General features: G+C 44.1%; 1 protein-coding gene across 2 annotated transcripts in view; it reads left to right on the forward strand.

Moving 5' to 3' along the window:
* Positions 1-2,574: 2,574 nt before the first annotated feature.
* Positions 2,575-12,596, forward strand: part of GLT8D2 (glycosyltransferase 8 domain containing 2) — a 35,004-nt gene continuing 24,982 nt past the window's right edge. Inside the window, exon 1 of one of the 2 annotated variants that reach the window (XM_034987701.1) lies at positions 2,575-2,768. The gene's annotated coding sequence lies outside the window, so the exon portion shown is untranslated. Of the gene's footprint in view, positions 2,769-2,973; positions 3,107-12,596 lie in introns of those variants that run through there. The other variant, XM_034987702.1, reaches the window with a different exon arrangement.

Here is a 12,596-nt window from a genome sequence, read left to right on the forward strand (position 1 = left end):
GTTGGTTAAGCGACTGCCTTCGGCTCAGGTCATGATCCTGGAGTCCCTGGATTGAGTCCCGCATCAGGCTCCCTGCTCAACGGGGAGTCTGCTTCTCCCTCTGACCCTCCCCTCTCTCATGTGCTCTCTCTCATTCTCTCAAATAAATGAATAAAATCTTTAAAAAAAAAAAAAAACAAAAAACAGAGTATACCTCCTGGGAGTAAAGAGAAAAGAGGAATAGCATAATGTCAAGCCTGCTTCAAAGAAAAATGGCGTATTTCCTGGATGGTATGAGGGCTTTAGGATAGGGGTATGTAAGGGAACACCGCCAGGGCAGCGGATAAGTCCATACGAACAGTGCCTGGATGCTGAAGGCCCGCCAAGTGAAGAATGCAAAAGCCCTGGATGCAGTTTCACCCTTAGAGTTGTAGCCAGAGATCCTAGTATTTGAAGCATGCCTCAAGTAAGAAACGGGTGAGAACTGCCGATGAGAATTCCAGTCTGGGCTTCATCACCAACTTGCTCTGGGAGCTGGGGACATTAGCATGCTCAAAGCCTCCATTTGCTGATCTGCAAATTGGGGCAAACAACATCTCTGTTGAACTTACTGAGAATGTTATGAGAAGAAAACGAAATAGAAGATGTGAAGATGCTTTGTCAGTGTTCAAAATTCTACACAAAGGGAAGCTATTCCAGATATTCCCACTCTCCAAGTTCAAGTCTAAAAAAAAAAAAAAAAAAAAAAAAAAAACCCACTAAACCCTTTAGAGCCACACCGTTCAATACAGTAGCCACCAGGCACACTGGCTGTTGAGCATTTAAAATGTGGCTAGTGCAACCGAGGAACTAGCTTTTAAGTTTTACTTAGTGTTAATGAATTTAAGTTGAAGAACTGATACTTGATTCATTATTGGAAAGCTTTTAAGTATGCTTGGAACAGCCTGAGTATGTGAACCTAATTTTTAAACTGCAAATTATATGAAATCTAAATACATATCAATTGTTTCTGATGAAATTTAGTATTTGAATTGACATGTGCTACAAGCATAAGATACACACCAGACTTCAGACTTAATACAAAAAACAATGTATCATTACATGTTGAAATAATATTTTGTATATATTGGGTTAAATAAAATATATCATTAAAATTAATTTTACCTCCTTGTACTTACCTTTTCCTTTTTCTTTTACTGCTCAGCCGAGTGCCTGGCACATGGTTACTCTCTTTCTCTCTCTTTTTAAAAGTTTGTTTATGGGGCGCCTGGGTGGCTCAGTTGGTTAAGCGACTGCCTTCGGCTCAGGTCATGATCCTGGAGTCCCGGGATCGAGTCCCACATCGGGCTCCCTGCTCAGCGGGGAGTCTGCTCCCTCTGACCCTCCTCCCTCTCATGCTCTCTGTCTCTCATTGTCTCTCTCGCAAATAAATAAAATCTTAAAAAAATAAAAATAAAAAAATAAAATAAATAAATAAAAGTTTGTTTATTGGGGCGCCTGGGTGGCTCAGTCGGTTGGGCGTCTGCCTTCGGCTCGGGTCATGATCCTGGGGTCCTGGGATCGAGCCCCACATCGGGCTCGCTGCTCGGCGGGAGGCCTGCTTCTCCCTCTCCCACTCCCCCTGCTTGTGTTCCTGCTCTCGCTGTCTCTCTCTGTCAAATAAATAAATAAAATCTTAAAAAAAAAAAAAGTTTGTTTGTTTGTTTGTTTGTTTATTTATTTATTTATTTAAGTAATCTCTACACCCAACATGGGGCTGAAACTCACGATCTGAACGCTCTTCCGACTGAGCCAGCCAGGTGCCCTGTCTTTGTATTTATCTTAAGGTGACTACTAGAAAATTTTAAATTACGGGGTGGCCTGCATTATATTTCTATTGGGAAATGCCACTTAAAAAGAGCCGGTGAGTAGAGGGATCCTCATTTCCTTATAGGAGCTAAGGGGAGAGGTTGCAGAAGTAAATTTTTTGATCCCAGGCAAAGTACTGGCACCACTTCCTGGGTTTCTGAGAATCAATAGCAGAAAGAGAACAGCCCAGAGCTGGATGGGGTTGACTCCCTGCCTGATTCCTTTCCATGTTCGGGCTCAAAACACACCATCTTAAAACTCCTATTGCTATCATTGCCTTGGTAAAATGAGACCATAGCTGTTAGCTGGGCTTTAATTTGGGGACCACAGCACTTTAATGACTGGGGGATTTCAGGAGAAACTTGTGGCTAATTTGAGATTCTGAAAATCAGTATGAACTTCTTTTTTCCACGTCTGCTCTTTCAAAGTTTACCCTAGACCCAATGCATGGTGGAAATCCACCCTCCAAGCATTTGCTTTTCTCCGGTTTTGAATCTTTTCCTCCAGAGCTGCCTTGTTTTCGAAATGATTTGCATGCAGACTGCTGGAGGAGGATGCCAGAGGAAGTCCGGCCATGCGAGCCAGCCTGCCAAGCACATCTGGAAGTGGTTTCAGGGGCCGCCTCACCCCGGCAGCCAGCGCAACGCGCCTGATTCCCAACTCTCCCAGCTGCTCCGCGCAGGAGTGGAAGAAACCCGAGCCTCTCCAAAGTCAACGCAAGCAAAGGGTGGGGGGGTGTTGGGGGCAGGGGGAGGAATACTCTCTTGGAAATGTAATATTGGCCTTGGGGCTCTCCAGCCCTTTGGGCTTTCCAATGGGATCTTAGAAGCAGCCGAAGCAGCGTGAAGGGCAGCAACCCCAAGCCAGCCAGGAGTTGAACACTCTGCCCTACAGCTCTTCTGGATCGAGGAGCCCAAAGCCCTGCCCTCACCGTTCACCAGGTAAACAGAAATTGACGAGCAGTGTGGCAGTCTTTCCATTCTTCCCTGCCTGCCTGCAGCAGCCCTTTGTTTTGCTGTAGACTCAAGAATGTAAATCAGAAGTGGATTGCCCCACATGAACTTCGCCTTCAGGAGCTCCCAGCCAATGTTTGTAGCATGCCGAGGCAACCATTTTTCTTTTTTCCTTTTTTTTTTTTTTTTTTTTTTGCCATTGCAGCAAATCCAGGATACTCTGTGCAAGTTTTTTACATGCTAGACTGCTTTTCCAGACCTGGGTTTAACTCTCCTGACCAGTGTGATTTACTATTTTCATCATACTTTAAGCATGGAAGTCATTGGTAAGCTAGGACGTGGATAAATGCGAGTATTTAAATGCAGGTACATTTCTGAGCCACAAAAGATTTACTTGAGCTGTGATTCATGTTTTCAGAACCTGAAAAAAAGACTCGGTAGTTGTGGAAATCTAAATGGGGCTTATAAATACAGTAGTTGTCGTGTTTGGGTTGAAAATGCTTTCTTAACATTCAAAAACTATTACGTTCACTTTAGGAGCAAATGTAGGACCTTGGATAAGCCTGATAGATAACTTATGATAGGAGTTAAGAAGGAATAGTTAACACAAGAGTAAAAAGAAGGAGAAGAAGAAAACATGCTATCTAAACATCTGGCCGTCCTGTGAGGGGGAAAAATCAGTCCTCTAGCTGTTTGGCTCCCTGTGTAGTCAGTTATCAAAGTGACATTGGTTGGTTTGTTTTGTCTTTTCCTCCAAGTGGCTTCGTGTCGCATCTCCGTACAGAATCCTGTTTGAGCTTACCGCCCTTGGTCGAATGCAGGTACAAGTAGAGCAGGGCAGTGCGGTGGGGAGAACATGGGCTCTGGGGCCAGATCACAGAGTTGAATCTATGCATTGCCACTTACAAGCTTTATAAGCTTTGTCTCTGACTACTTCCTTGTCTGTGCCTCTATTTCCTCGTCTGTAAAATGGGAATGAAGTGACATTGTAGGTCTAAAGGACATAACACAGGATCTGCAGAGTAGGGAGGCCCCGGTAGTGCTGACGATGACCATGGTGATGATGGACGTGGCCACACATCCTGCGTGGGTGGCAGCCCCAGCCTTTGGCACATCGTTCCCTCTGATAGTCCAGTCCTCCAAGTGTTCCTCAGCTCCTCCCATGGTATTTCTCCAGGGCCCTGCTTCCTTCCTTCTTCCCTTCAAACACCTCTCTTTCTTTTTTTTTTTTTTCACCTGGCTCTTTTCATTTCTTCTTCATTTTCTTTCCTTACTGAGAGAAAGACATGCTCACTAAGCCACAGTTCACATAGTTTTCATTTCTAGTTCCCAGGGAGCATGATTCTAAATACTTATTTTATTTCAGCATTTCCCAAAGAATGTTCTAAAGAACATAGGCCCATGGGGAAAGTACGTTCTGTGAACCATATCACCCTCTGAGCGATCTCAAGGCATAATGGCATTTTAAAGGTCCTGAGAAGTGCCGCAGTAGAGAAATCTGCTTAAGGTTGTTTACCACCGAAGTTCCCAATTGACCCCGGAACTGTTTTATCACATAACGTTGATTAACATTTCTCAGAGCACACTTTGTGTGCTGTTCTGGCCACATTTGTTTTCATTTCGGTTCCTCTTATAGACGTGCTACTTCACACCTCCCCTAGCCAACACCAAAGGGGAGGTAGTGTTCTTCCTTCCCTAGTTAAGGACATGAGATGAGCACCTGTGCCATGGGGGTATATAGAAAATCTGGCCTAAAGTGGACAGCTGGGATCAGCAGTTTTTCTGCAAAGGGCCATATTGGTGGCTGTGCAAGCCATATGGTCTGTTTTGCACCTACTCAGATCTGCTGTTTAGTGTGAGACGAGCCAGAGACCAAACGTCAAAGAATAAACCTGGCTATGTTCCAATAAAACTTTATTACAAAAATGGGCAGGATTTGATGCAGGGCCCATAGTTTGTTGACACCTGCTCTGAAACCATTTTGCGAAAGAATACTTCATTCCAACACAGAAGAAAGCAGAACAGGTCCTCCACAAAACGAAGACTCCCTCATCTGGCTTCTCTGTCCTGTGTATTTTGGAGGATCTTGAGTAAACCATTCATGCTAGAGCAAAAAGTAAAAAGGCCAGAGATGTTTTGGGAGAGACCAAATTCCCGAGTCCTGATTTTGTCCTTCTTTCTTCTTTCTTCAGGTGAACGCATGCTCTTGTCCTGTTCATGACTCTTAGCTCGCGTGGTTTAAGATGAAGTGCTCTGTAAAATGTTTTATGCATGTGCGAACTGCAGGGTGCAAGTCTTATGGAGGGAAGTTAAATCACAGAGTTTATGTCAGTTGCTTGACACAATGATTGCAATCAGCAATGGAAAGTGGTTGGCTACAGTATCTGTTAAGATGGTTAAGAATGAGAACTCAGAGCCAGACTGCCTGGGTGGGAATCTCTGCCACTCATTAATTGTAACCCTCCCTGAACTTTTAGTTTCCTCCTTGGTAAATCAGGGATAGTAACTTTATGGGTTGTTGTGAGGATTAAATTAGTGAATGTATGTAAAGGTCATAAAACAATGCCTGGCACATAGGCCTGGCACATTGATCATTCAATAATATCTTTAAGGAGCCCCCTCTTAGGGAACCTGGGTGGCTTAGTTGGTTAAGCGTCTGCCTTTGGCTCAGATCATGATCCCGCAGGGGCCTGGGATTGAGCACCGGGGCCTGGGATTGAGCCCCATGTTGGGCTTCCCGCTCAGCAGGGAGTCTGCTTTTCCCTCTGCCTCTCCTCCCTGGTTTGTGCTCTCTCTTTCACTAAAAAAAAGGGGGGGGGGCACCTGTGTGGCTCAGTCAGTTAAGCGTCGCCTTCGGCTCAGGTCATGATCCTGGGGTCCTGGGATCAAGCCCCACGTCAGGCTCCCTGGTCAGTGGGAGCCTGCTTCTCCCTCTCCCACTCTCCCCTGCTTGTGTTCCCTCTCTCACTGTGTGTCTCCACCCGGGTGCCCCTGTACTTTTTTTTTTTTAAAGATTTTATTTATTTGCCAGAGAGAGCACAAGCAGAAGGAGTGGCGGGCTTATGCTCTCTCTTGCTATCTCTGTCACTGTCTCTCTCAAATAAATAAATAAAATCTTAAAAAAAAAAAAAAAAAACAGATCCCCCTCTTTTATCTTTCATTCTGATTTCCAGGTTCTTTCCTATTCCTCCTTACCTAAACCCATAGCAGACAGGATTAATCAATCAGAGCTCTTTCTTTCTTTACTTTTCTCTTTCTTTCTTTTTTAACCAACTGTGGTGATAGCTTTAGATTCCTTCTCAATTTAGCAATACCGAAAGCCCTTACCCACTGATTAGAGCTGGCAGGTAGACTAAAACGTAGGGGCTCTGATTTTTGAAATATTTTTCTGGAGTCCTTGCCAGTTTTGCCTTTTCTTCCAAGGCAGAGCTAAGTTGCTTAGCCACTGCCAGGTCTTAAAACATTCTTTCCAGATTTGGCCATAGGCCCAAACTCTTTGGCATCTGGTTAAATAGCTCCCTGTGTAAGGTCTTCAGGGGCCCATTTTCAAACTTAATGGTCACTTCTCAGGTCCAGACCTTTCTCTAAACTCTCCTTTTCTTCCTAGTCACAGGCCCCAGGACCTCAGCCTTCCTTCCGCTACTCTTTGAAGGTGCCAACCCCCGTGCCTTGCCTAGGGAATCTCTCTCTCCAACACTGGCTGCGAGGCTCCATCCTTCTTACTGTCTTGAAGACAAGCCCACGGGCTCTTCAATGCCAAAGGCTTGGTTATTTACTACTGTGGAGAAACCATTGCACAGGAGTCACTCAGCCTAGGAAAGCTTACGAAAGTACAAGGAACACAGTTCTGGGCCTTCTTGTTTTGATGAAAAAGAAAAAGGCTGATAAAAAGACCAGAGCCCTTTGCTTTTATTCCTGGAATAGATCCACAGTCCCCTCCTTCTGGCCTTTTTCCTGAGTAATGGTACACTGCCTCCTTTCTTCCTGGGATTGAGGAACAGAACAGGAGCCTCTTTCCCTTTCTTCCTTTCTCCTGTTTCTCATTTATTCATTCCACACACATTTATTGAGGCACACAGGGGTGGGCAAGCCACAGTGCCTGTCCTCAGTCATCTCATGATTTAGGAGAGAAGACGGGCACACCCATAATATTAGAACAATGATCTGCGTGCAGGGATAGGAATAGGAATGGAGATCAGGCGAGCACCCAGGCAGGGTATCAGGTAAGATTTCCTGAAGGAGGTAATGCCTGAATTGAGTCTTGAAAGAACAAGTGACAGTTTACTGGGGAAGGAGGAGGGGTAAGGGCATTCCAGGCAGAAGGGACTGCATGAACCAAAGTTCAGAGGCAAGAAAGCATTTCTTCCCATGCAGGAACTGTGTTAACCCACAAGATGCTCTCCCAGGCTCTGCCCCAAACATTCCCGTTTCTCTCCACCCCAGGTCTCTGCCTCTTATTGTATGGGGTCTTAGGACATCCCCTGACTTCTTCCATCGGTTTTCTACCTCTTTACACCTCTGATTCCTCTACCAAATCCACATCATGAGCTCCTATCTAGGAGCTACAAACATTTCTCGAGCGCCTACTTAATCTATTAGTATGCGTTTGACTGCAAGTCCCAGAAACAGCAATTTACAGCAACTTACACAGAAAGTGCCACCGTCAGACAGGAGATGAAACTATAGAGAGGGAGAGGATGCCAAATCTTTCTACTTTCATATTTTTAAAAATATTTAATAGAACAGGGCTTTCTTTTGGAAGTCCATGCTTCTCCAGGACTCCACTCTTGCCTTATATTCTGAAAGCTGCTCAGAAAGTTTCCTCTGAGAATCTGCTTCAGGAATTTCTCTCCTTGGCTCACCGCTGCTGTGCCTTGCAATCAGATGTGCCATTGACAGTTTCCTGGAGCCTCTTGTTTTGTCTTAAAGGGATTTTCAAGTTGGCGACATGCTGGACAGGGGAAAGATGAGACCCTTCTCGGACTAGCTAGCACTCTCTCTGCTTCTGGCATGATCTCAGTAGTTGCAGTCACCAAGCACTCAGGGACAAGCAGACCAAACTTGACTGATGCTCCATCAGCACACAGTGCCATCTGTTACCTGGAGCCTGACTCCCCCGCTTCCTGGGGTAGCCAGAATGGCCCTTGAAGACCTCCACTTCCTTGTGGTTAAAGAGCATGGGATTTGAAGTCAGAGAGCCCTCATTTCACATCCCTGCTCTGCCATTTAATAGCTGTGTGACTTTGAGCAAGTTGCTGAACTTCTCTGAGCCACAATTTCTCATGTGAAACCTGGGGATGGTGATGTATCTGCCTGAAAAGTGTTGGAAGAATTAAAGAAGATGACAGACCTGGTCAGCATAGAGCTGGGTGCAAATTAAGCGTGCAATAAATGGTAGCTGGCCGTGAAAACCTCTCCCCATAGGTGCACACGATTCTTGCCACAGGGAATGTATTTATAAGGTCTATTGTTTGCAAGAAAATGTCATTTCAAAGCAATTTAAGGAAGAAAGGGGAATTGATTGGTTTGACTAATGGGGATGCCCAGGGTAGAACTGGCATCAGGGACTCAGTCTGAGATCCTTTTGCCTTCCCCTCATTATCTCCTGTGATGCTAGATGGCCTTCCTTCATGGAGTGGGCAAGAGGGGGCTTGTGGCCAGAGACCATTCTAAGCTTACATCATCTCAAAGAGTCAGCTGAATGCATATGATCTAAAATTTTAAGTGGATAAAAAGTACCCGAAATCAATATCCAAAGAGTCTTAAGTAAAGTGCTGCTTTGACTCGATTGTCTCCCAGGTATAAGAGGGGAAGAGAAGGGGCCAGCACACATGTACCCTAAGTCTAGAGCCTGGGGAAATAAAAAGGATGTTGTAGCTGGTTCTTTACAGTGAATTAAGGAGTTTCCTATTGAAGAGTTTCCCAAGATCACTGCCAATAAGTTCTCACAACCCTTGGATTCACGAGGGAGCCCTGGGGCGCTGTGATATCCCGGCCTTTCGTGCCGCCTGGCAGAGGCTCTCTCTGTCATGCTGCTGGTTTCTAAAGCTGAGTATTCCCTGTTGGCTGACTGCTAGCTCCAGTCAAATGTCAAGTTCAGAAGTTCCTTTGAAGGACCATAATGAAGAGGGATCAACTTAATTTTAAAATAAACTTTGGGTTTTCAAGACAAATTGTTATTTATTTTTTTTAATGGCCACATTCTTTCTTTTCTTTTTAAAAAAATATTGTATTTATTTGAGAGGAAGAGAGAGAGAGCAAGTGAGAGCACAATAGCAGGGGGAGGCAGAAACAGACTCCCAACTGACCAGGGAGATCAGTGCAGGACCCCAGGATCATGACCAGAGCTGAAGGCAGACGCTTAGCTGACTGAGCCACCCAGGCGTTCCCCCCGGCCTTTTTTAAAGATTCTATTTATTTAGATAAGCTGTTTCTTATGAAGTTAAATACACATCTACCAAATGACCCCACCATCTGATTTCTAAGTATTTACCGTAGAGAACTGAAAACTTAAAATCACACAGAAACCTGTAAACAAGTGTTTACAGAAGGTTTATTCATAATCACAAAACACACAAAATAACTCAGATGTCTTTCAATAAGTGAATAGGTAAACTGTGGTACATCCATACAACAGAATACTACTCAAGGATAAAGGGAAAAACTATTGACACACTCAACAGCAAGTATGAATCCCAAATACATCATGCTAAGTGAAAGAAGAGAGTCTCTGAAGATTGTGTATTGCATGATCCCATTTATATGGCATTCTGGAAATGGCAAAACTATAGGGACAGAAAATAGATTGGTGTTTTCGAGAGGCTAGGGGTTGGGCAGGTTCTGCCTGCAAAAGGGTAGCACAAGAGAATTCTTTGGAGCTGTTGGATTGTTCTCTATTCCATTTGTTGTACAAGAATTAGTATAAGATACAATAAATTCTTAGTACAATTAGTACAAGATACAATAAATTCTTAGTATAAGAATTTATGCATGTGTTAAAATATATAGAATGATATAACCAAAAAAGTGAATTCTGCTATGTGTAAATATTGAAAATTCAACAAATCAAATTTTGAACTGATAATATGCCTTTAATAAATTACTTGTGTCACAGAAAGGAAGCCTATTTAAAAACGCGCGCACACACACACACACACACACCAGGTATACTGAAACACAATTTGTGTTTCTCTGGGTGAAGCAATCTTTCTAATTATGGAAGTTGGCAATATGAAATTTATGGAAATCCAGAAGACCACAAAGAAATCACCTTGTCAACATGTATCAAATGTCTTGGCAGAAAAATAGTTCTTATAGGCCAGTTCTTTATTCTCTGAAGAAGTGGTTGGCCTCTCCTGTTAAAAGATGTTGTCCCTGGAATATATCTGGTTGATAGGCCTCTTAGAATTTGCCCTGAATTTGTCTCATGCAAAGCCAAGGAGTCTGTGTAAGAAGTTGGCTTGGTAGCGTCTGTGTGTGTGTGTGTATGTGTGTGTGAAAGTCTCCCTCTGTTTTGTGTCCTGGTCCTTCTTTATCTTCTGTAATCTTCAATAGAGAGGCAGAGGACTTTTCAACATCGGTCTACATGAAGCTGCACAGGTGGGCATTTTCACGATCTTTAACAGGTACAGCAGTCCAAAAGAGGAAATCTTATCCCAAAGCTGTCTCTGGCATCCCTCCAGCCTTCTTTGGAGGGCTTCCTTTTCCATTCACACTCCTCTCTCTGGCCGTCCCCCTGAAAGTCAGCCTGTCCCTCTCTGGTGTTTGCCTGGGCCTGGGGGCTCACCCTGCCTATCACCTGGACTACCAGGTCATGAGCCGGGGCCTATGAAAACCCTCAGGAAAAATCTGACAAATCTTCCCAGAGCACCAGTTTTTCTAGATGATAAAACAGTGAAAACATCATCTTGACCCAGATGGCAGTTGAGTCTCCCTAGCCCAGGGGGTCTAACCTTTCACCTGTGGTGCACAGACTGACAAAGTGTTCATGGATACATTTCACAGGATTTCATGTACTTAGATGCGAAAAAAAATCTTTTTTTTTTTCTTTTTAAAGAGGGAGGGAGAGAGAGCGCGCCTGCATGTGCAAGGCAGGAGTGGGGGTGGGGGTGGAGGCTGGGGGCGCAGAGGGAGAGAGAATCTCAAGCAGACTCCCTGCTGAGCAGGAAGCCCATGACCCTGAGATCATGACCTGAGCTGAAATCAAGAGCCAGTCACTTAACCGACTGGGCCACTTAGGTGCACCTAAAAAAATCTTGACTTTCATTAGCCTCGAACTGGAACTGGGCACTTCCTTTAATTGTGAACGAAGTTACTGTGTACCTGTGCTATCATTCCCTGAGAAATCAGATATTTTCATATTACGTTACAGTTGTTCAGGTATCTCACAGTTTTTGAAAGCTCACCACTACCTCAACTGACAGTAACTATTGCACTTGCTAACAGTTGCTGCTTAATAAAGAAATACACATATCATGTCACAAATTTGGGTTTTTTTCCTCCAATGTGCTGATGGCTTCTTTTTCTTTAAAATTCCATAATTGGTTTTCTTTATAATACAATATATTTTTTAAGCTTTAAAAAATATTATTCTAGGGGCGTCTGGGTGGCTCAGTCATTAAGCGTCTGCCTTCAGCTCAGGTCATGATCCCAGGGTCCTGGGATGGAGCCCGCATTGGGCTCCCTGCTGCTCGGGAGAGCCTACTTCTCCGTCTCCCACTCCCCCTGCTTGTGTTCCCTCTCTCGCTGTCTCTCTCTGTCAAATAAATAAAATCTTTTTTAAAAAATAAAAAAAATAAAAAATATTATTCTAGAAAGAGGTCTATGGGTTTCAGCAGACTTTTGAGATTTATGTCTCAGAAAAGTTAAGATTTCTGCCAGCAGCCATAGATTTGGAGATTCAAGTAAAATGGATTCACCTTTCCCCCACCCAGTATCCCCTTCAAAATTCCTGTGACTTCCTGATGGCTTACATTCCCTTATAATCAAAGTGTCCACAGAGCTTTGTCTTAGTTGCATCTCTCCCCCATTCTCCATGTCCAACAAGGACCCCCTTTCCTTGATTTCCCCCAAACCCATTGATACATGTCTTTAGATCCAAGGGGGGAAAGCAGTAGGGTGGGGATTAGAAGGTGCAGAGCATGGCAGAAGACTGTGGACTGAACATTGGGCCTCCCAAGAGTTCTTGAAAAGTCCCTGGGAGCCATCTGTCACAAGGAAAGACATTCTCATGAGCAAGTAGCAGCCCCTGCAATGGGATTTTTCTCCTCCTCACATAATGTTCTTGAGCTGTGGCCAACCCCAGGATTCCAATTCATCATTTACTTGGACCCATTTAACATGTTCATGCTCTCATCCCTGCCCACCCCATCCATGCATGGAAGACTTTGACTTCATGATAACAGAGAGTTTTCTCTCTGAGGGGACCTCGGCTAGCAATGAAAGGAGTCATTATTTTTCCTCATTCTTGCGCAGTTTACAGGAATCTGAAGTAACACAAGAAACTTGTATTTTAGAGCTCATTATGGATGAGTTTGAGTGTTCACTCTCCTTTACCATCAGAATTTCTGTGGGAATATTTGAAAACATTGCTTTGGGGACTTTAATGAAGGCAGACATGGATGGAAGGAGTTGCATGCATTTGAAATAAAATCTAAACTCCTTTACAGACAACACAGTTTGTCTTCAGTCTCATCTGGCCCGTCTCTTCTTTAGTCCACTCCATTCCAGCCACACTGAACTTCTTGCTGTGCTTAGAATACTCAGAGCTCTTTTTAGCCACAGGGCCTTTGCACCTGCTGTTTCCTTTCCTTTGCA

The sequence above is a fragment of the Mirounga leonina genome, unplaced genomic scaffold, assembly GCF_011800145.1.
Source record: "Mirounga leonina isolate KUSES-001 unplaced genomic scaffold, KU_Mleo_1.0 Mir_418, whole genome shotgun sequence".
Taxonomy (NCBI): Eukaryota; Metazoa; Chordata; class Mammalia; order Carnivora; family Phocidae; genus Mirounga; species Mirounga leonina.